Below are 23,817 nucleotides of genomic sequence, written 5' to 3'. Positions count from 1 at the left end.
ATGGGGGAGTGATGGTTTCTAGGTGAGAAGATTTGTAAGTCTTAGCGCTGCCTGAGACCACACAGTTGGGGTGTGAAACAGAAAGGATTGCGTGAGAGCAGGGACAGACTTCATCTTTTTCCTTACTGCAGATGAGCATTTTGACAGCTGACCTTTGTTATGAGGTATGTGCCTACACAGGAACACCAACACTTTTCCTTTGATAAATTCTTAAAAGTGTGTCACTGAGTTTTGCCAGTTTTTTTTCTGGGCCAAGTTTAGCAAAGGCAAGTGTCTGCTTTTTCACTAGACTGCCTATATTTACAGGCTTGTGCTGAGAGCATGGACAAATATCTGGGAAGTACAGGCCAGTGAACAAGGGCTGATGCAAAGTAATCAGCTTTTTCATTTTTGTTGCTGGTTGAATGTAAATGAAGACTTGCATTCACTGTGGTTAGAAGTTAGGGTTACTGTGGTTTTCTTTCAGTTCTGACACTTACTCACATGGCCTATTTTTCAGTCATACTGTTCTTTTCACTCAGGGGGAGAACTCTTCCATTATTGTGATGTCCTCAAGTGAAATATAGAGCCACTTCAAGGCTGCTCTAATTGACATAGCTGCTTCTGGTTATTTTCTATTATCCCCAGGATATAAAGAATACTGTATTACAGTACAACATAGGCCACTCCCAAGAAAGTCTGACTGGGCCCTCATCCAGTCTTAAGCAGCAGACAGTTCTTAAAGCAGGCAGGTATAGATGTCTTACTTGTTGCTCTAGGAAAGCTTTCTACATGGGTATTTGCACTCCAGAGCTTGTGTGCTTCTCGTTCAGCCCAACGGAGCTTTGTGGTCACTGAAAATAAAACCTTTGGAATAGACTCATGCCAGATACTGAGCCTCTCTATACTTCAGTCTTCCCAGCTCCACATAAAGCTAATAAAACCTGCCTAGCTTTTTACTGAGTGATAGATATGTACCTGGCATTCGTGTTTGCATAGCCATTGGAGATCCCTGGATAAGTACAATAGAAATGTCATTACTATTTATGTGTTTACTTATTTGCATGATTTATTGCTGTGGTATTGCAGTGGATTGACCCTGGCTGGACGCCAGGAGCCCACCAAAGCTGCTCTATCACTCCCCAACTCCTCAGCTGGACAGGGGAGAGAAAATATAACGAAAGGCTCATGAGTCAAGATGAGGACAAGGAGAGATCACTTACCAATTACCATCATGGGCAAAAGAGACTCAACTTGGGGAAAATTAATTTATTACCAATAAAATCAGAGTAGGATAATAAGAAATAAACCCAAATCTTAAAACACCTTCCCCCTACCCCCACGCCTCCCTTCTTCCTGGGCTTGACTTTACTCCTGATTTGCTGTACCTTCTCCCCTCCAGCGGCGCAGGGGGACGGGGAATGGGGGTTGGGGTCAGTTCATCACATGTTGGCTCTGCCGCTCCTTTCCCCTCAGGGGCAGGACTCCTCACACTCTTCCCCTGCTCCAGCATGGGGTCCCTCCCATGGGAGACAGTTCATGAACTGCTCCAGCGTGGGGTCACTTCCACGGGCTGCAGTCCTTCAGGAAGAGACTGCTCCAAAGTGGGTCCCCCATGGGATCACAAGTCCTGCCAGAAATCCTGCTCCAGCATGGACCTCTCTCTTCACAGGATCACAGGTCCTGCCAGGAGCCTGCTCCAGCACGGGCTTCCCACAGGGTCACAGCCTCCTTTGGCCACCCACCTGCTCTGGCATGGGGTCCTCCATGGGCTGCAGGTGGATATCTGCTCCACTGTGGACCTCCGTGGGCTGCAGGGGGACAGCCTGCCTCACCATGGTCTTCCCCATGGGCTGCAGGGGAATCTCTGCTCCGGCACCTGAAGCATCTCCTCCCCCTCCTTCTTCACTGACCTGGGGGTCTGCAGGGTTGTTTCTCTCACATATTCTCACTCCTCTCTGGCTGCAGTTTCTGTTGCACAGCAACTTTTTCTTCTTCTTAAATCTGTTATCCCAGAGGCGCTACCACCATCGCTGATGGGCTCAGCCTTGGCCAGCAGTGGGTCCGTCTTGGAGCTGTCTGGCATTGGCTCTGTTGGACACAGGGGAAGCTTCTAGCAGCTTCTTGCAGAAGCCACCCCCGTAGTCCTCACTACCAAAACCTTGCCACACAAACCCAATACAGGTATCTAGACACTCCTGGCCCATTTCAGAAAAGAAGATTGGATTGGAACTGCTCAAGTCCAGTTTCCCTGCTACTGCAAATATATATATATAATTTCTGTCATGAACTGATAGAGCTCTAGCTAGCTAAGTATTCAGTATTCTTCCCCCTCCTACTTCCATAGAAAGGCTGTTGCAGGCTATCACTCTCTACAGGAAGAAAAAAATCTCCCGATTTCCAACCAAAACATATTTGTGACCCATTGACACCCTGATTGCTTTTGTGCAAACACTTCCCCTTTAGCTTACATAATTCTTGTCCCTTCTCAGGCTAAAGTCACCCAAGATATTTATGCAAAGAACCTGCTCTCAGTCTTTGTTTTGCAAAGGTTTACAGGTTGTCCATTCTCTTTATCTCCCTTTTAAGTCTTCTCAGCAGGTGTGTTAGTCCCAGTTCACCTGCATTTAAATGTGAGTGACCAGAATCGCATGACTGAACTAGAACTTCATGTAGCATCTCAGCTGTGGTCTCCTGAATGCAATTCTACTGTGTCATTTCATACTGGAAATACCCAGGAACACATTTCCTTTTTTCACAGCTGCATCAGTGGCAGCTCACAGCCTGCATCCTTCCTTCACAGTCGCTTCCAAATTGACGATGCCCCAGTTTATAGCAGCATAAACTGTGATTATTCATCCCTAAACGTATGGACTTGGACTCATTCCATTCCTATTATGGTGGTCTCCGCAGGCCATCGTTTCTTCCTGCGCGATGCCCATCTCCTTGTGTACGGATAGCACATCCCAGCTTTGCACCATGCAAGGATTTCGTCTGCGGGGTCCGACTGCTTGTGCCAGGGCCGCTAACGAGTACCTCGGACCGGCCCCACGCCACCGCCCCCACCCGCGGCCGCTGTCGCTGCCTCCCTCCGCCCCTCGCTCCCTCCCGGCAGCCCCAGGAAGCGAGGCGTAGGCGCCGGCCGGGGAGGGCCCCTGCAGGGCGGCTGACAGCATCCCCACGGCGGGGCAGCCCGGGCGGCTGCCGGCGCTCACGTAGGCCGGGGGGCGGTGCGGCGGCCTCAGGAAGCGGCGGCCGCGGCTGCACGTAGCGGGGCCGCCCGCGGCGCCGCGCCGGTCACGTCGGCCGGGCCGGCCCTCGTTGCAGCGCCCGCGCCCCCCCCGCCCCCGGCGGCGCCTCGGGGGCGGCCGGCCGGGGCTGCGGGCGCAGGCAGCCAGCGCGATTAAATCGGGCTCTGTGTGCCGCTGACTACCCCCTCTTTGGTTCCGGCTGCCTGCACCGTCCACCTTCCCCATCTGCCTTCGGCGTAGTGCCTGCGCGTGTGAGATGCCCCAGACTGGGACTTGGCTGCTCCGGCCGACGACCCCTCCAGCCCCGGAATGAGGAAAAAAGCGGCTTCACGTGTCAACGGGAAACCGGAGTCGTGGCTGAAAAGACTTTGCTTACTGTTATCAATATCCTTAGGAAACACACAGAATCTTCACATCAGAACAGCTGATTTTCACCCAGAAGGTCCTATACGCCACTCAGCGCAGGGTGGCATTCTGAGCAGAGTAAAGCCCGTTTCTAATGTGTCCTAATATAAAATATAGGTTCCAAAATGGACTTTGTATCAGATGGATTTAGTAACTAGCTGTTACATAGGGTTTATATGCAGATACCTGTCTCTCCCTGCACCAAGTAAGCTCTCAAAAAAGTGGCATCTGGAAAATAGGAAATAATTTGACTTGAACTGATGAAAAGTATTTAATGATTGCCAGTTAGTTTTCCTGCTTTGTTATCCTTCTGTCCCATAGGGATTGCTTCACCTCATAGGCATTCTAATGAAGGCTGTTTCAATCCTCATTTTACGGTTATGCATAACTTATGTATGCTGAACAGCATGTCATTTCCTCTTTTCTTATCGCAGCATCATGCCTGTCACCCTAAATCTGCTGCTTAATTCTTTCCTGTCCACATGGCACTGCTCCTTCTTTTAATTTCTTCTCTCCTTTATTGTAGCAGCTTTCATCCACTTTTCCTGTTACTACACACACTTCCACTACACATGCCAGCACCTGCCATTTAGCTCATTTCATCGCCCAGGAAAGTGAATTAACAATGGAGGAGTAGCAAGCTGGTTTCCTGTCCTGAAAGGAATCCTTAATAACATGTGTAGGACCTGACTCTTGGGTCTGCTTCAGCTGCCATCGCTCTGCAGCTCTCAAAGTTGGATAATTAACTAAAAAAAGAAGTGCTCTATTGAGGGGAGGTAATCAACCCTTTTCCACCCACAAAGGTGATGTCCCTTAGAGTAAGGAAGTAGGACAGGAGGCAGTTCCACAAAGACCACTGGCTCAGTGAAGCAGGGTCTAATTTTAAGCAGATCTGACTGATCTGAATCATGCCAGAGACCAGACTGGATCCTTTCTGCCCTCAAGATTTGAAGAATATAGGAATCCACAGAATGACCTGTGCCTAACCCTGGTCCTGCAACTGCTGTTTATTGCAGCATCTAAGTTTAGCCTTTCATAGATTGATATTGCGCAGTCATCTCAGAGCTCAGTCTAAATGGCTGTACAATGTTCTGTGTTTGAAAACAATTATAAAACTGTCACAGTTCACCAGTGCCTTAGGCCATAATGATAAGGGACTCCAGGAAGACCTGTTTGGAGAGACTAAATTGGTTTTTCTCCATGTTTTTCACATGTTCTGACTTCAGCTTTCAAACAATTAATGTTCTTCTTGCCTCTGAGTTGCCAAGGTGCTTACAGAAATCTGTTAGTTTACATATGGTCAGGTCCTCTCAATCTTTTACCCTTGCAAAGAGAAAGGAAGTAGTCTCTGTACATTGCACCATACAAGAAGTTCTTCTAATAGCCAAGGTATTTGTTTGGTAACAGGCAGGTGTTTGTCCAGAAACAATTTTGGCTTTCTATTATGGCAAAATATTTAGGCTTTTGTCAGTGTCTTCACTCTACTGTGTTCCCAAAGGTTTGTAGTCTTGAAAATAGCCAAGAATCCTTGCTGCTGCATGCTGCTCAGTGCAAGATGCCTATCCTTTATTCCACCATAAGCTGTGTTTCAGCTGCACCTTAGTGAGAAGTCATAGGACTGGACTGCAAAAAAAAGGTAGCTGTTTATAATTGTAGATAATAATGTGGTTATTGTCTACACTGAGAAGCATATGCATGCATGAAACTTTCACAGGATAAGTCTGATCACAGTTTCTGTGTGAGATTATAATTTTTTCGGTGAGATGGTAAGACAAACCCTCAGCAGTGGCATTGTTCCATGAGAAGTCTGTGACAATGTGTTCATAAAAAGGACTAAAATGGAGATAAGGCCACAGGCCATACCAACAACTGGCAGCATATTTCTTCACCTTTAACTAATGGCTGAGCTCTTTCACTGCCATCCACAGTCCTCTAGATCAGCTAGAGTTACTTCTTACACCTGGTAAGAAATCCTTTCAGGACCCAGATCTTCAACACAATTATGAACCGTCTTTATGGCCTTCTATTAAAATCAGGCTTATTCTCTCAATAAAGCAAATAATCTGTTTGGGTTTGGTTTGTTGGGTTGTTTTTTTGGTTTTTTTTTTTCAAAAAAACAAAACGAACCTGTGGGGGGGACCAGAGTCTGTCAAGGAAACCATGCCTACCATTCCTCTTTCTTCTAGGATTTTAAGAGATCTGCAGATTATCTTTATCCTCATTTATCCCCAGAAGAGAGAGATTTTAGGAGACAGTGAACAGCTGGATGGACCAGAAAGTCATGGAGGGGGTGGAAAGAGAGAGATTGTAGAGCTCTTAGAAGCTACAAAGACTCTCACAAGGGGAGTGACAGAGACAGTTGAAGGTGCAAAGGGATGAAATGCTTGAACAGCAGGTATCTAGGTTTCACTTTGCAGTAGCAAATTAGTGGACTGGAACTGCAGCATGGCAGTAACTTTCTTCTTCCTGAACTGAAGAATGCCACCCTAGCTGCAAAGCAAAAGCATCCAGCCAGTAATGCAGATGTAAAATCGTTTCTTCTGCATCAAACTCTAAATCAAGCATAACGTTCCTAATTCGCATTCTAGCTGCTGTAAGAGTTCTTTCTCTTTATTAGTGTGTGTGTCTAGCTGATAACCCAGACTTGCATGGGTGATACAATTTAATAAAGAAGAACCAGTCAAGAACATTTTCAGGATTTATGTCTGGTTCTATATACCAAATTGAGTTTGGGAGTGGGGAATGAGGTTTTGATAGACGTTTCTTCTTTTTGCTTGCTAATTTTGAGCCAAAGTCTAAGCTTGCGTAGTCTAAATACATTTACAGTGGTGCCAACCTGAGGGTCATAGAGAACTTTTAAAAATAAGCAGTATGATTTATGACTGGAGAAAGGTATGAATATTCTCTTTCTGGTTTCTAGGCTGACAGTGGGGCTTTTGTCTAGTGCAGGCTGAATTAGAAAGACAAGACTAGAACTGACTTAGTTTTGTTGTCAGCTATTGTATGCAGCTGTGCCATGTAATCCCTTTTATACCCTTCAGTTGGCTCTAATCAGTATAAAAATAATGAAGTCTCTCAGTGAATGGGTTTGGCTCCCAGGATAACCTCTTGCCATGTTCTGTTGATCCCAGCAGTGCATTAGGGCTTTACCTGGGAACTTCAGCCTTCCTTTAAACAGATCTTTCCTAGTATTTTCTTCCTTGATCTATTCTTTGCTCCCTTGATCTTCTGTTAATTTCTCTTTCTCTGCTTGTTTTTCTTAGTGCTTGCTTTCTTTTTTTGTTTGTTTGTTTTTCTGCTTAGCAATCATCTAGAATCCAGGAGTCTGACAGAAGTCTCTTTAATCTAGAGTCACAGCACAAGATTGTGCCATTATTTGTTAAAAGTAATGGTCTTCACTTTCCTTTGTGGTGGTGTACTTTAAGACTAATACCTGGAAAAGAAAGAACAGAAGTATGGAGAGAGAAATGTACAATGTCAGGTGTTCCTGGCAATAGCTGCTATATTCTAGAATAATGTCTCATGGTAAAGTCAGATCCTCTTGCTTGGGATATTTAGGATGGCATTGCACATAGCATTGGGGAAGACAGTTTGTTAGTTCCCAAGAAGCTGACAAAGTGTTGTAGTACATATTTGCTTCATCCATTCTTGTGCCATACTCAATTAGTTAAATGGTTTTTTTTAATGAAGGAAATAATTTATTATCAGTGAAATAGTTTACAGGGCTAATAGGGCACCAGGAAGACAGGATGAGTTCCCCAAAAGTGAAGTACCAGAAAAAACCAGCAATGACTCATATCAGATGGCTAATCCTTCTCGTAAGGTGTCTTTCATCCTTACATCTGAACATTGTGGATTACGGTCAGGAATTTCAGTGAAGGCTGATATGGGAGAGGAAGAACTAAGAGCAAGCAAATAATTCCAGAAATTTTTAGTTAGATATAATAGAGTCAGTACAATAACAAAGAGCTGATGCTTCTCAATGAAAAAAAACAGCTGTTCCTTTCCTATATAAATAAGGAGCGTGATGATGAAGCAGTACAAAAACAAAGCAATCTGGTCTTGGGGAACATAGATGTCCTGTAATGTTTCAACAGGCTGTAGGAAAACCAGCAAAAATAGCTGATATACAGAGGAGGATTTAATCAGGTGGGAAGATCCACTGTATTCTTTCTGCCTTCCCCAGCACTTCTCATACAGTGGTGGACAGCCGACCTCACACCTGAATTGCAGCCTGATCCAGCCATTAATATTTCAAGGACAAGCACTGACACTTGTCATGATCCACTGAAAACCACTGTATGGGAGAGTGCCAATGAATTGCAGACTGATGGCATTGCTTAGTTAGGCAAACCATTCAGCTAGTGTTTGATGGTGTACACTAAAATTTCTCTGAATATCTGAATATTCTGGCACTGAGTTCTGCCTTTCTTATGCTTGAAGCTATTTTTCTGCTCTAGTAGCATAGGCAGGAACAGCAGAATTCTGGTCATTTTTATATCAGCTGCAGAATTTTTCTTTAAATCCCAGATGACGAGTCAAATAATACACAGTTTCTAGGAACTTGTATGTGAAGTCACTTGAAATAATTTCTGCTACTCATTTTTTACTCCTTTGGAGACTGATTCTTAGTTCATAGCCCAGTCACCCAAAAGAGACTTCTGGGACTTCTGTTCAGGACACTGCTGCAAGACTGAAATGCTGCTCCATTTAACTATTGTAAGAACAGCATCATGCTATATATTAGGTAGCTAGTAGCCACTTTAAAATCTAGCATGAGAGTAGGAATCTAACATGAGAGCTCTGGTGTCCCTGAAGAATTATTCCGATTCACATGAGAATTGAATTAGTCTAGTGTTAATTTTTTCCTTTGTGGTCTTTGTCACTGGTAGACTACAAGTTTTCATGAAATACATGATATCACAGAATTTCCATACCACTACATATTCAAACTATTTTGCAACACTACTTTATGGATTCAATTTCCTATTTTCATACTAAGTCATCCATGGAGGATGACCTCAGAAGACTTCCTGGAACTGATGTCAACTGGATAATCCTGTACAGAGTAAAGTTATTAGCTCTTCTGTTACTTAAGGTTTAAATTATAATTCTACTTTCTAAAGTACCTCTAAATCTGTGCTATTGGAAGAAAGAGAGGCCATGGACATTCTTGTACAGCTCTTCATCAGACATGCCTTAGTAGATCTCTTAGCATCACCTGCTCCAGTTTGCTGTCAGCTGGGTAATTGTTAACAAACTGCCACTTTCTTGAGACAACCAGAGCTTTTTTTGCAGTCAGTGGCTTGATCTGCAGTCAGCAGTCTGAATAACTGAAGACTCATTTCAGAGCTAGCTGAGTTTCCCCACAGCTGTATTGCCATCTGGCCTGTTTCTTTTACATCATACTCCATGTCTCATTATTCTTTTCCTATGAGCTGTCCTTGTGTCTATTAATCATCACAACTGCTTGTTTTCCCTTGCCTGGGATTTGGTCCTCTAATCTCCTCTTCAGCTTCTTCAGATTTTATTCAGTCACAGGGTATTTTTGAGCTGACTGAATGAGTATTCCCTTGCCTTAGAAAAAAATGTGACCTCTGTAATATAGGTTCTGACTTCAGCTGTGCCTTTCTTGTATTGCCCTCCAACTGAAGAAATGTGGGGCTATACACTCCAGGCAGGCAGTTACAGCAAGGAATTCTGGAAAGATGAGTGGCTGTGTGTAAACCCTCCAGAGGGAGTGTAGGAGAGAATGAGCTGTGGGTCTCTGCTCCTTTTGCAGAGGGTATGGCAGTTTCTACAAGGTTATCGCACAGCAAGTTAGCTGGAAAAGAAAATACAGAAGATTTTTTTGTAGTGAAGCTGCCTGTTGGAGGACATTGATGAGCCAGCAGGCATCAATTTGACAGTTTTGGGCGAGGAAGGGAAAAGGGACTTGCTTCCTTTAGTCAAATCTCAGAGCTGAAGATTGTGACAGGTAAGAGGAAGCTTCCTCCAGCTCTGGTTGGCTAGAGGGAAAAGGGAGTCACTGCTTGTCAGGAGGAATTAATGCTGAGGAGTGACAGAGGAGCTTCGGCTGGTTTCTCTGCTGCTTTGTCTTTTATCCATTCTGTTACTGATAAGGATAAGATAAGGGTAACTAAACTGAAGACATTCCTGACATCAGGATGGAAAAGGCAGAGGGGTCACAGTGAATGAAACTGAGAATGAGATAAAAGTCAAAATTGTCATCGGTACAAATCCAGTGAATGGTGTTATGCAGGATGCAGATTTAACCCAAGGCCTTCCCTTTACAATCCTTGTACAGCGGGAACCAGCCATACAGAAACCAGAGCCATTAATAGGTCTACCCTCTCAATATAAGAAAATTTTAGCTTATTAATGCACCAGCAATTTATAACTGGAGTTGCCATGTGTTTTACATTCTTACATTGTGTTTTTTGCGTTTTTCTGAATATTTTAGCATCTCTAAGCTGTGTGGAGTAGAGCTTGTCAATGTTAACCAATTTATTGACTATCATTTTCACAAACTTAATTATCAATTTAAGAGGCTCTTGTCCCTTCCCTTGCTTGAAATGTCTTCCCCTGTCATCTGTGCCAAATGCCAAACCAGCAATGTGGGACTGAGGTCTAGGTGATGGTACAAACATCTGGCAGGATAACTATGGCATGCTTACCTTCCTTGTCTCAAATCAAACGTCACTTGTGCTTATAAGCAGAAAAAAAGCCAGACAAAACTACCCTGTTTTCTTTCCCACCTAGTTTTTTGAGCTTATCTCACTTCTGAGTCCTGTTATATCACATGGACTTTTCTGCTTTGGACTTTCTTCTGAATTCCAGGCCTTGTATCCTCATGACTAAACCTTTAAAGTCTTTCTCAGTGTTTTCAGAAGAGAACAATTTCATATTGACTATCACTGGAGGTATCTAGTTAGAGCTGCATACAAAGTTTTAAAGACAGGATTGTTGGGTACTTTCATCGTCATGTGTAAACTTGCATAATTCTGTATGCTTTCAAAGTGATGTCATCTGAGGTAAGCTGATGGATGTTGTCTGAAGATCTGTTTATTTAGCAAGTAAGTACAGGAAACCTGGACAAAAGCTTTCATCAAAAAAAGATCAAACAGAAAAGGTAAACTCTCCCTGTCACAGGTGTTAAATTCTGTCATAGCTCAGTCTACATAAAAAAGAGTGAGTAAACATGAAACTAGACAGTATTACTCTTACCATTGAGAAGTTAGATACAAAATCAGAGAAACTAATGCTGTGCTCATAAATAGTAGCCTCTGTCTCTCAAGCCTCTCATTCTCCCTGCAGAGGACTCTGTGAAGCCTGTCTGCGGTTAGCTCAGCACCCCTCATCCAAGCTGAGAGCCAGGTGCAGGGAGTAGCTGTGCTGACCTCACTGGCCATTGTGCTGCCCTCGCCACCTGCCCACTGCACCAGGGTTATCCCTGCAGGGTTGCAGAGTCCTTTGTCTCTCCAGCCTGGAAAATGGGATGACATTGAGTTTCCCAGATATATGCAGTCTGGAGTAGAGCCAGGTCAGGATGCAGTTTACCTGAGACCTTATTTAAAGCCATGACTACTAAGCCATCTTTCCTATTTTCTCTCCTGCCTGCCTCCTGTTACCTGGCTTCTGTGGTGGAGGAGATGCAGTTTCATCCATGTGATTCTGCATGCTACACAGTGGTCTTAGTTCACCCTCCAAAATACTCATGATTAACTGGAAGACCTGGAGAAGAAAAGACTTAAGAAGGAAATCGGAGAATGTGCTGGTAAAGTTTTCGTGGGTTCAGGTAGGGATTTTCATATCATGTCGCATATTAGTCATGAGAGATCAGGAAAGTTATTCACAGAGGTGTTTGTTAGCAGAATAACACGGACTGGCATTGTCATTTTTGTATCAAAGGAGATCTAATTATCACAGTGGTGTTACCTTGTAGCAGTCTTCAAAGTGTTAAGAAAGAAGCTTATGTTGAAAGTAGTAAGATGGTAAAAAGAAAGCAAGGTGGAGCTGGAGACATAAGCAAAAAACGAAGTAGAAAATAGCAGTATTGTTTGGCATAGACATGAGTGGCAAAAGGACTGGAGGCAACAGAGCTGGAAAAGTAGAGGTGACAGTAGTCAAGCAACAAGATTATCAGCCCATCGATAAACACTTTGGCAGTCTCTCAGGCAAAACATGATGGTCTTTGCAAAGCTGTGGAGGAAAGAGTGATAAGATTTAAACAGTGCCAAGATATAAGGCAATCTGGGAGGGGGGATGCAGAAAGATGGTGCCCAGCTTATGCTTAGTGAGTAGGAAGATGATGCTGTCATCCCTGATGAGAGGAGAAGGAGAGAGAAGGGAAAATGAGAAGAAGTTTGAGTCTTAGTCAGATTAAAATAACAGACCTGCAGCAAACACTGAAGTGTTGTCACGGTTAGATAGATGGTGAATGTTTTTAAGTGAGTTTCGCAAAGTGTTTCTAAGGTATTGATTCCTTCATGCCATTTCTCTTGTCTATGTGAACTGAACAGGTAAGCAGAAACAGACATTTGAAATATCTCGTTATTCTGCCCCATCCTAGAGTCTCCATTTCTTATGAACAGTTTTAATCAAGAGAACAGAAAACGTCAAAAGAAGATGAGCTGTGCTCCCTTTTGCAGAATATGAAGTGAAACAGACTTTGAGAACTGAACAAAGAGGAAGTAATTATGAGAACTGATCTTCACAGGAACTGAGGCAGGAAAATAGCTGACAGGCAGGCAATTTTCTTTTGTAATAGATGTTGGGCAAAAAGAAATCCTGGAAGAGCATGAGTCTACACTGGTAAGTGCACAGAAGCAGATAGAACTGATGAGGGTGCTCAAACTACTCAAAGCCTGTTGTTTTCCATAGGGAAAACTACAAAAGCCTGGACTTTGACAAATGTAGTTGTTGTTGGATAACTTCATGGATGTCCAAAAGAAATACAGAAAAAACTGTTAAAAGAGGAAAAAAACCAGTGTCAAAACCATTTCAGAAGAGCAGATGAAAGTACTCAGTAGCACCATCACAATGTACATATAATAGAAATGTGAATATAACCAGCAATCAGACTCCCTATGAAGAAAGGGATAAGGAAACAATTGGATGGTGCCAGCCATACCCATCATTATAAGATAAAAATCATGTAAGGGCATAGAGACAGAAGGCTTACAGTAGATGTGAATTGCCTCATGCACAGCAACATGAATGTCATGCATATGAGAAAATACGGAATATATGTATGGAGTGCAAAATGGTTTTCACTGTTTCACAAATACACCTCACAAGTGTGCAGAAAAATGCAAGATATAGAGTGTGTATTACTAGAGAACAGTTCAAGGGATAGAATCTCAGCAGCAGTGATACCATCATATTCTTATCAAACAGCGACAAATGGATGCAGAAGTACCATAGTAAGGCACAAATAAAGTGAGATAGCATGTAAAAAAGCATGGCCGATTCTAAAACATTAACATTACTGGTATCAGCAAGACTCACAGGTTACAGAACATATCTATTCCATATAGCTGGGGTATGCAAAGATAAAAATACCAAACCTTAGGTTTCTATGTAATGAATGTGTGCTAGCAAAAAGCATGGTACTGAAAGGTCTTGAGTCTGTAAAGCTGGTTAGGTCCCAATGACAGTGGAGTCGTTTGGAGGATCTCACAGTAGAAGACATTTTTTGAACATTCCCTTAATATTTCTGAAAGTGTATTTCCTGTGACATTGCATCACTGAAATCTCTAAATGCAGACCCTGCCATGCATGAACTGAAGTAATCACTGTTGAGGAAGAAACCTAAGGAAGTATGAATTACAGGATCTGTCATATTTGAGAATGAAAGAAAAGGTGGAGGAACCATTGCAGGGCAAAATAGGCCAAGCCTTTTATCCATAGGTGAAGGCTGTAGGCCAGACTTAATGGAATCAAATGAAATTAAAAGGATGAGATCATTTGTACTGCCAGTTTATTATAAGAAGCAGGTACTAGAAAATCCTGTGTGTGGGAGGTATCCAGAACAGCAGACAGAAACAATCAGGTTGGGGTTGCTGCTACCCACTCAGTTTGGATGACATTGGTTTGCACACTGCGCACAGCAGGTGCTAGATGTTCAGCGTAGATGACTGCTGGCCTAGGCTGGACAAAGCATCTGTTTTCAGGACTCAGATGGAAAACAGTGTTTCCAGGGAATGTGTCATTGATCTATCACCTACATTAGAGCTATGCTGGAATGAGAAATTAAAATCTTACTAGAACTGATGACATCCTCGTAGACATCAGCTGAACTAGTAGGACAGAGCTTGTGTAATATGGACAGAATTAGGACAATTAAGTGAATCTCTGCCAAAATACACTGCTTTTGGTGGAAACCTTTCTCTTTATTTCAGTGGTCACTGGATCAGACTTTGACCTGATGATTCCTTCTCTTCAAAGAGAAGGTGGAAAAATACCTCAGTATTCAAAAAACTTTGGCAATACTTTTTAGAATGTCCAAAAGTTTCACTAGTGGATTGAGTCCAGGCAAGGAAAATTTCAATTAGAAAGAGGTAGTTTCAAGTGACTTTGTGTAACAATCACAAAGAAAAACAAGGGACTGCAGACATCTCCCATTTTTAACCATGGTGCTAAGAATGATTTGTATGAAAATGTCATGAGCAATGATAAAAGAGAGCCTTTCTACAGAATTCACTATGGAGAAAGAATGTAGCCTTTTGTGGGGGGAATGGCCTACTGTAACTGAATCATTCTCAAAAGATTTAAAAATAAATCTTATTTGCCTCTCCACCATGTGTTATATTTTTGACTGACAGTAAATTACATAGGGCTGCTAAATACAGCAGTGGTATTGTTTGGGTTTTTTTTTTTCAACTTTTTAAAAACAGAACTAAGTGTCAGCTCAGTTGTGGATCTCATTAGATGATCATGTGGCTATAAAACAGAATGGACTCAGTTGTATTGGTTTCATTGTCCAGACCTCCACAGACTTTCTCTTCAGCTTAGACAACCTACAGTCAACCCTAACAACCCACAAAAATCGACTGAATTCTGAGAGCTTTGTGTCAGATCTTCATCTGTTAAACGCTGAGGTAATAGTATTTCTTCTTAATCTTACACATTAGCTGTACAGGATCCATGTTTTTTGTCATCTTTAGCTGTGCTGATGCAAATACCCAATTAATGACTTTGGCACCTTTATTTCTTTAGCTAATGAGAGCCAAACACCTAAGCTGGTTATTTGCTCTTGAAAAATTATACTGACTAAATCTTCACATGATCATGGAGATATCATTAGGTGCCCCAATACTTTTGGAAACCTGACACCTAAATTTTTGAGACGGATATATGAAAGACAAAACCCAGAGAGGGACTTAGGAACTGTAGCATTCAACAGTAACTTAATGGAACTTAAAAGCTGCTGATCAGTATTCTGACACTTCAGGATAGCCACCTGGAAATGCTAAGGGAAAGAATAGACTTTGTCTTGTATTTCTGCAGAGGTAGCTTTTTGCTGTCCCCTTAGGATTCACATTTGCTGGAGAGAGAGTTTCAAGGTGTGACATTTTTCAGAAAATTGAAATGTAGAATTTGGATTTGTTTAAATCCTTTATCTGATTTGGAGTGGAGATATCAATTTAGATCTCCACATCTCTCCAGGGGAGCAGTCTAATTGCTGGATTAGTAGATACTAGGACTGTCAAAGAGGGAGGCAGCGCATATGGCTCCATTTTGTGCAAAATAGACAAAATATGTAATAGGCCCATGTCAACAGGAGTTAGAGTTTGGATGTTCTGTCAGGCAAGGGGTAATGAGGACCTGAGGACCTGATGGTATAAAGCCTTAAACCGTCCACATCAGGTGATCACTTTGGTGAGCTGAGTTTCCTTAGGAGGTAAGTAAAACCACTAAAGTCATCCATAAAGTGAATTATTCTCAGCAGTCTGAATAAAATTTTTCAGGTTTATTTTCTTTTTCTTCTGAACTTTTAACCTTCCTTCTTCAGGGCAGAACTCATCATACTTTCATAACCTACCTCATCTACTTGAGCTTCCTAAGAAGGAGTGTTTTGGCTTTGGCTGTGAATGTGTTTGCACTATTGGCATATTCCCCAATCTAAATTAAAACAGGTTAAGAGGATTTCTGAAGAGTATTTTCTGAAGGAAGGAGACATTATTAAAATGCAGAAGCGTTTAACAACTGATCTGGGTGTGATACTTCCTTCTGTGTCCTGCCCAACCTTCCTTTTCCCATCTTTGCTATTGATTTGTGGGCTAACTCTTGACATACCTTCTCCATTTCCTCCTCAAACACCTTTTATATTCAGTTATCTTTTTTTGTTTGTTTCTGAATCCTACCACATCCTTGCCAGCTGTATGTAATCTGTGATTTTCATGCTTCAAAGATATTCCAGGTCTTCCAGATTGTTTGGCAGCAAAAGCTCTCTAATCAGCTTTGGCAAATGTTCATTTAAGACATATTTTTTCCATACATTATCCTAATGGGTTACCTACAGGTAAATCCAGTGACCTAGTCACATTGCTTCTTCCCCTTTTTGGAAAATATCAGACTATACAGATAAAGACTGAAAGGCCTCTGACACTGTTCATAGCAACAAGCTTATCTGAGTTAATAGAGAACCCATCATCTATTCTTAAGAGCTAACACAGGTTCCTTTCTCTTTGATAAGTATTTCCTTCTGAGCATCATTTCTTTTCTATTTCAACTTCCTTCAGATACTGAGTGTGAAACAGCTGTGACTGTGCCTCAAAATCTCTTCCCTTCTATTTTCTTTTTTATCTCCTGTTACAACTGCCAGCATAGAACCTGCTGATCATATACTAGTAGCTATTATATTTCATTGTTCTGGTATGTATTGATTTGAAACCTTTAACCTCATCTCTACTTTCTAAAAACTCAAGCATAATGGTAACATATCATATGTCTATGATCTGTACTGGCGTTTATCACCAAAATGGCACTAAAATCAAGAGCTGTTATGGGTGCAAAAGATTTATTCTCATTCCCAGTTAGCTGATTTCTGGGAAATACCATGATTTACATAAAAGAAAGTGCATATCATTGATGGCCATAGTACTATTGATAAAGACATTTTTCTAGTATTTACAAAATAGTCTTTGCGTTCTTTGATTTTCACAATAACATAAATGTACTTTCTTCTTCCCCTTTCTCCATGGTAGGTGATTGAGAAACATAAGATTTTCAAATCTGACTTTTAAAACACTGAATTTCCGGGTATGTTTGACTCCTTCCATGAAAGAAAATGCATATAGACAGAAAAAGACAGCCCTCTCTTCACTCCTATAAAGTGGCATCTCAGCTCGATATTCGAGCCTGCACCACCCTCAGATCTCACACCTGTCTCTCCCTCTCATTCACACATCAGCAACCTACATCCTCCCATGTCCTGAGCCAGAAGTGCAGCTCCCAGCACAGACTGAGTTCCTCCAGCAAGCACTGCAAGTGAAGCAGCCGGTCAGCATGGAGCCACTGGCACACACAGAAACAAGCTGTTACTTATTGGTAGGCTGAAGGTAACTCCCTTCGTAGAGTGATGGTTAAAGCTCAGCTCAGCTAAATGCTTCCCCACACAAGGAGCTGAAAATTACTCTTTCCCCCTGAAAGTGACTCTGAGCCCATGATCAGAAGGATCATTTGGCCTCTCTGGGAACCAGCTCCAGTGCTGGACCATTCTTACAATGAAGAAATTTTACTAGTATCTGATCAGGGTTTCCCTGGCTGTGTGACCTGTGCTCATTGCCTCTCAGCCTTTCCTTATGTGCCTCTGAGAAGGATCTGGCTCAGTCTTTTTTACCACTGCCCATTAGGTAGTTAATACAGCAGGTAGATCCCCCTATAGAGTTTTCTTCTGTAGGCTGAACAAACCCAGGTCTCATTCATGTATTGCAGTCCCCTAGTTATCTTAGGATACCTCTGCTGGACTTCCTTCAGTTTGACAGTGTCTTTTGTGTACTGGGGAGCTCATACTGGGTATGCTACTCCAGATGGCATCTCAAAAGTGCTGAACAGAGAGAATAAGCATTTCCCTTGACCTGCTGTCTACACTTTTGCTAGTGCAGCCTAGTATGCCATTGACTCTCAGCCCCCATTAAGGCATATTGCTGACTCATGTTCAACTTGTCTGCAAACACCAAATATCCTGTTCACCTGGTGAGTTGGCAGCCATGTGGCCCAGTGCTGCAACAGATGTTCTCTGCTTTCTCACCAAGACTGTTTTTTTCTGGGTTTCCATTTCCTTTTTGTGCTCTAGATGAGATACTGCTCCTTTAGCTTCCCCATTGAGGGTGGGGTGAGGAGGGGGGTAAGCTGTGTCTAAGAGTAAGTTTACAAACTTCCTACATCCAGTGATGCTGTTGCCTGGTTCTGGATACTGATAATATATTATGTGGCCGCCTAGGCAATATAGGCTATAATTAGGCATAGTATTCACACACATACACACAGAGCCCCAGACACACTCTTCTGAATGTACAGTGATTTTGCAGAAAGCTCAGTAATGGAGAAAAGCCTCCTATAGGTTGTTCCTGTCCAGTTACATATCCACTCCAGAGCAGTTTAATTGCTATTTAACTAGAGACATAGAGCATGAGACTATTCAGTGTTGCATGTGCTCCATCACCCAATACGACAAATATTTGTAACTGTATTGGTGATAGACACTTCCCTGAAGTTTGTTATGTCTTTGTCTGTATAGCCCAATCTCTTCATGCTTTTACATCTGACTGTTCAAACCCATTGGCCATTCCTGGACTCACTCCAGAATGGTTTCCCAAGCCTTATGTCAGAATGATATGTTTTCTTTGCCATTATTATGTTGCCACAGTAGTTTTATCTGGCAGCAAGAATGACAGCTACAGCAGGTCACTTTAAGGTGGTACAGCACTTTTCTTCTTCCTTATATGAGACTGTTGTTCCTTATAGTATTGTCTTTAAAACTGGGGGGTAAAGGAGGATTGACTGTGTTATGATGGTCAGCATTGTTCCTGAGTTGTGCTGTATAGGCTATGATACGACCTTCTCCTCTTCTCCTTCCTGCTGTTGCATGATGTTGCCATTTGAAGAGATGGCTGCTTGGAGCAGCAGCAGAGAAGCTGGAGAATGGGGCCAAGTCCTTACCAGCTAGAGACTTTCCAGTTAACGTTAGAAGAACAGCTGTTAGGTGCCTCAGAGAAGCATTGAAGGGGGAACTCTGGGAGTTGCTTCTTGGAAAAAGGGTGTGCTTAGGCAGTTTCTCTAGAGATTTTAGCTGACAGAGAATCTGTAAGTATTTGCCTTCAGGGAACAGGAGGCAGATAGCCTGGGTGATGGAGATGAGTCGTGCTGGTAGAAAACCTCCGCAGGAGTTATATTAAGGGCTAAGTAGGAAGACCTGGAGCCAGGATATTCTTGTGTTGCTTGTTAAGTTTTTCAGTAAGTGGAAATCCCCAAAAGGGAAATGTTGTCTAGGACTTGTCTAATGTGAAGGAGAATTTGAAGGGAGCTGAGAGACATGGCGTTAGCAGGGTTACACTCTGCAAAGGGGATGCGTGCCCTGGGATGGTGCAATGTTGGCTTCCTCCCCATGCAATACACACAAATGCAGATTGAAGACAGAGACTGCCTTTCACATCAAGAGGGTCTATGTTCAGTTAATATTTCTTTGCTCTTTTGCTCCTCTCTGAGTCATCTATTGTTCTTTGTTCTTAGAGCTTCTCTATGAGGGAGTTCAGTCTTGGTGATATTAATTTGCTTTGGTTTTTTGGCAGCAGTTGCCATTTAAAGCTATTTGTTAGCTTCCTTTATTTATTCAGTCCATGTATTTGACTTGTTTCTTCTCTTGTATCTTTGTCCTGTAAGGATTTTCATGCCTTCTTTTTTGCCTTGCTTCCCTAAAACACCAAGCGTCATCTCCCAAATTGCTATTTATATGTGTCCTGAATTATCAACTTCCACCCACCAGACTAAAAAGCACTGTTGTGCTTCCATTGCTCTTACTGTAATTGTACTTCCTTTTCGTGAAAAAAAAAAAAAGAAAATCAACTCATGTAAATAAGTAATGTGCTCCGTTTACAGAAGTAGAGCTGTACCAGGAACAACTTGGGCTTTTAACTGAATCGTCTGACCTTGGTTTATATGGTAATGTCCTGGGAGAAGGGACCAAGTACATATTTATATCAAGACAGACATATTATTAGTGTTAGTCATAAAGAGGAAAGCACCACCCCAAAAAGTTTACAGAAATGTCAGTTGTGTATTTTTTAAAAGAAGAAATGTAGTCTTGATGGCTTGAGAACTGACTTTTTGAAATAATAACTATCTTTTTTTGAAGGAGGATTGCTGATAACTGAGAAACATATTTCAAATGCTAATGTCATACTGAGACATTTCTGACCACGTAGTAGGAGATGGAGCAGGCTGAGTAACTAGGCTGACATTTAATGTGAGTGGTATTAGTGTGGGGGTACTTCTAAGTACAGCTGTCATCGTGAGCCAGTTCCCAGGGTGGGAGGAGAATAGGAGCAGGTATCCAAATAAATCATGGTGTCAGCTCATTGATGGTGTCTCAGGCTTGAGCACAGGTCCAATTGCTAACAGCATATGCGGTACGTCTCTATTCTCAGAACATTGGAGATGGCGTCTCAAATAGCTATGTTTCCATCACCTTCCCTTCTCAGTGTATATGCTAAGTTTTCTAAACAGGGATATGGTACACTCATTTTAGTGAATCGTCTCATCTGAACACAGATATCCTGAATATTCAAAAAAATGAGATTTGCCAGCTATTAAAAGTGCTCCTATCCCCTGCAATGAATGCAGTAAACTGTGGTTATAAAGAGGAATGTAGAACTACCTCAGACGTAAGACACCACCCAACCAATATCTACATAGGAAGAAATGGCAATTTGTCAGTTGATTGTCATTCTCTGAAGGGATCTTATATTCCAACAGATGTGCAGGCAGTTGTGAAACTCATGTAGGCGTAAGCAATGGGAGAAACCATCTTCTATAGTGATGGCCCAAAGCCAACAGAAGAAAGACTGCATTCATCTTTCAGGATTGGCCTTTCCTTGGCTTGGACTCCATCAATGATCCAGAACCTAACCAAGGAGGTTAGAATGTGGAGCATTTAACTTAGAAGCAAGAATTTAATGAATTCTTCAGTGATTGATATGCCAACTGCAGTGAAACCAGCAGCAAAAGTAGCTCAGGTTTTGCAAATAATTTTATGTTTATTCAGAGCTTATTTCTAACACCTGGAATAACTGCAGAAGTTATGTGTCAGGTGTTCAAAAAAGCCTTTTCCCATTTTAAATGCATTCATGGCTCTTAAAGGTCCTATACCAAAACCCAACCACCAACTCCTTACTGAAACTCTGGATATTGTTGAATATAGTTATTTCTGACTAAAAGCTGCCTTTAAATATCATGACAGCAATACTGTGCTGTCTCAAATCTTGTGACGTCAATTACAGCTGTGCAAAATTAGTATACAATTTCAGGAAAATCAGGCTGGTGGTGCTTTTGCACTTGTTGGTACTTGCTGGCTTTCTCTGCTTACTCAGAGAAGTCAGACTCAACATGCACAGCCTTCTACTCTTACCTTTCAACTCTCATTCAAGCTTAGACAGCTTGACAGCATTGTTCAAATACCTGCCCTGGGAGAAGCCAGGCTGCACCTTTCACCAGAATGAATGGGGTTGGACCCAGGCTTCTAGAAATTACCTTTGCTGGAGTATAGTTAGAATTTTAACGAGTAAAGAGTAAATCCTGAAATTAAGGAAGCTCCAAAATGTAGGCCTAATGAAACAAATCTGTTGGTGTTCCTTGAAATATTGTTGTAAGAAGTTACCTGGATTTGGGAGTCTCAGTATTTGTCAGGTAAAAGAACACAACTTTATCTGTAGTGCCTCAGAATTGTTGTGAAATATTCTAGGCCAAATTCTCAGATGACGAAAAATAGTAGAATGTCATGGAAGAAAATGAGGTTTGCTAACCTGTTCTGGATGATAATCTGATCCCTGGAGGGTTTTCATATAATCTTAAATTATTGTAACACCCATATCCTTCACAACAAACCATCACTCAGAAAATTGATTTGCCCTAATGGGTCACAGAAATATTTGTATTTCCTGTTCTGTCCTTCATGACTTACAAATATCTTAAAATAATCAGGTATGTAGATATGTATGTATGCATGTATGTTTACAGGGGGTAATTAAATCTTACAGGCGAATAGTTTTGCACTGTTTTAACAAAATGGAAGAGGTCTTTTCTTGGGCACAAAGAAAAGAAACCATGATAAATCAGCCCATGAAAATGAAGAATCCCAGTGCTGACACAGGAACAGATCCTGAGTTTATTAGGCAAGCAGTAGAAGAAACAAAAGAATGAGGTTTACGGTAAAGTTAGACCACTTTCTCTCAGTATAGCTTAAGTATTATTGTCTTTGTTATCCAGTATGTACAACCCATGTGTTTTGTGCTTATCTTCAGGAAATTCAAATGTATATTCTGAGTGATCATCAAAACTCACTAAAAGGAACAGTGAAGCACAATTAGCTAGGATAATTTAAAATGGTTCATTGGAATTGATCAAAAAATACATAGAGGGGGCAGCTTAGACTTTAAAGAGCTTGGGAATATTGGTGATCATTTTTTTGGCCATTATATTTGATGAGGATTATATGTATTTTAATTTCAGTGAAACGTGTACTCTTTTCTTGCATGTAAGTTTTGTCTGACCAGAAAAAGTGGAATTTGGCCATTTGTCTGGAATTTCTAAATGTTTAGTATCCTGGAGGTCCTAGTGATGTTGCCGCTATACACAGATTGACTGTCCAGTGCATGCACAAGATGTCCAGTGTGATCACAATGGGAGAATGATTGTGCATGTGTTAGTTGTTGTATCTACTCAGGATTTTCCTAGGCATGCTGTTCTTTCTGGTATGAATGCCTTTGTACATCAGTAACTTATATAACTATGTCTGTTTCCAAAAGGCAATGTATGTAGAAGAAATGTGATACTTTTTTCCTTTCTAAGAAGAATTCTATCTTGTCTACTGCTGCAGTATTCAGAGGGAGAAAATATGAGCAAAGAAGGATGGTTGCACAGATAAGGCATAAGACTAAAGATCAGGCGTGGGTATGTCATTTATTTTAGCTGGTGACTCAATTCCCCATACTTAAAGAGGAGATAACTCCTCTTACCATACCATTAATGCACAAATTAACCCAAGTGCATAAAAATCTATGGCAATAGTGTGTGTGCCACAAAGCAGGTACTCATTTATTTCCTAAGGGGTGTCTAAGGAAGACTGCCCAACTGCTTTGACAGCCTAAAAGCTGCAGTCTAAGGAACTATTTTGCCATCTCTCTCCCATTTTTCCAAACAGCAGCACTGTCATCCAGTGTATTGGAAGGTCATCTAACCTGAGGGGACTGAAACAGCTGGTAAGTGTCTATATAACCTTCCCATTTATTAAATATTATGTAGGAACTTGCAGTGCCTGAGTACCAAAAAAACGCACCCTTGGAATTTCTTTGGAATTCTTTGCACCTGCTCACAATCCCTTATTACTAACATCCTGCTCTAAATTTGGCCTCCAACATAGATGCCCACATGACATGCACTTGGCTTTATAGAGAAATTATCTTCAGATATTGAAATAGATTGTGAAGAGAGACTTCCTACTTAGGCATGAACTTTCCTCACTCTCTAAATATATACAGTTATCCCAACTGTTATATACCCTACTGTGTCCTTGCAACTATGGAAAAATCATATCAAGAAGGAATTGAAAGTAAAACTTTGCAATATATAGCAATAACTGCAGCACAAATGACGGCAACAGTATACCTTCCTGCTATGCGTTAACTTCATCTCTGCTGGCAAAGTGACAGCAAGTTTGGAGAGAGAAGAGGAAAGCAAAACAGAGCAAAAGAGATCATCATTTGAAAATGGAAGTAGCAGCCTCCATGTTGTGGTTGAACCCCAGCCAGCAAGTAAGCACCTTGTTCACTCTGCCCAATAGGATGAGGGAGAGAACTGGAAGAGTAAAAGTGAGAAAACTCGTGGGTTGAGGTAAAGACATTTTAATAGGTAAAGCGAAAGACACGCACGCAAGCAAAACAACACAAGGAATTCATTCACT

The 23,817-nt window shown here is 41.8% G+C and overlaps 1 protein-coding gene across 2 annotated transcripts in view; it reads left to right on the top strand.

The window, feature by feature from the left end:
* Positions 1-23,817, top strand: part of TMEM247 (transmembrane protein 247) — a 34,247-nt gene that overhangs the window by 3,966 nt on the left and 6,464 nt on the right. Inside the window, exon 3 of one of the 2 annotated variants that reach the window (XM_069801351.1) lies at positions 23,059-23,116. The exons of the other annotated variant lie outside the window; for it this stretch is intronic. The gene's annotated coding sequence lies outside the window, so the exon portion shown is untranslated. The remainder of the gene's footprint in view (positions 1-23,058; positions 23,117-23,817) is intronic. 2 annotated transcript variants of the gene reach the window in all.

The sequence above is a fragment of the Haliaeetus albicilla genome, chromosome 13, assembly GCF_947461875.1.
Source record: "Haliaeetus albicilla chromosome 13, bHalAlb1.1, whole genome shotgun sequence".
In the NCBI taxonomy this organism is placed as follows: Eukaryota; Metazoa; Chordata; class Aves; order Accipitriformes; family Accipitridae; genus Haliaeetus; species Haliaeetus albicilla.
The sequence above is the reverse complement of the archived record's forward strand: the minus strand, read 5'-3'. Positions and strand labels throughout refer to the sequence as shown.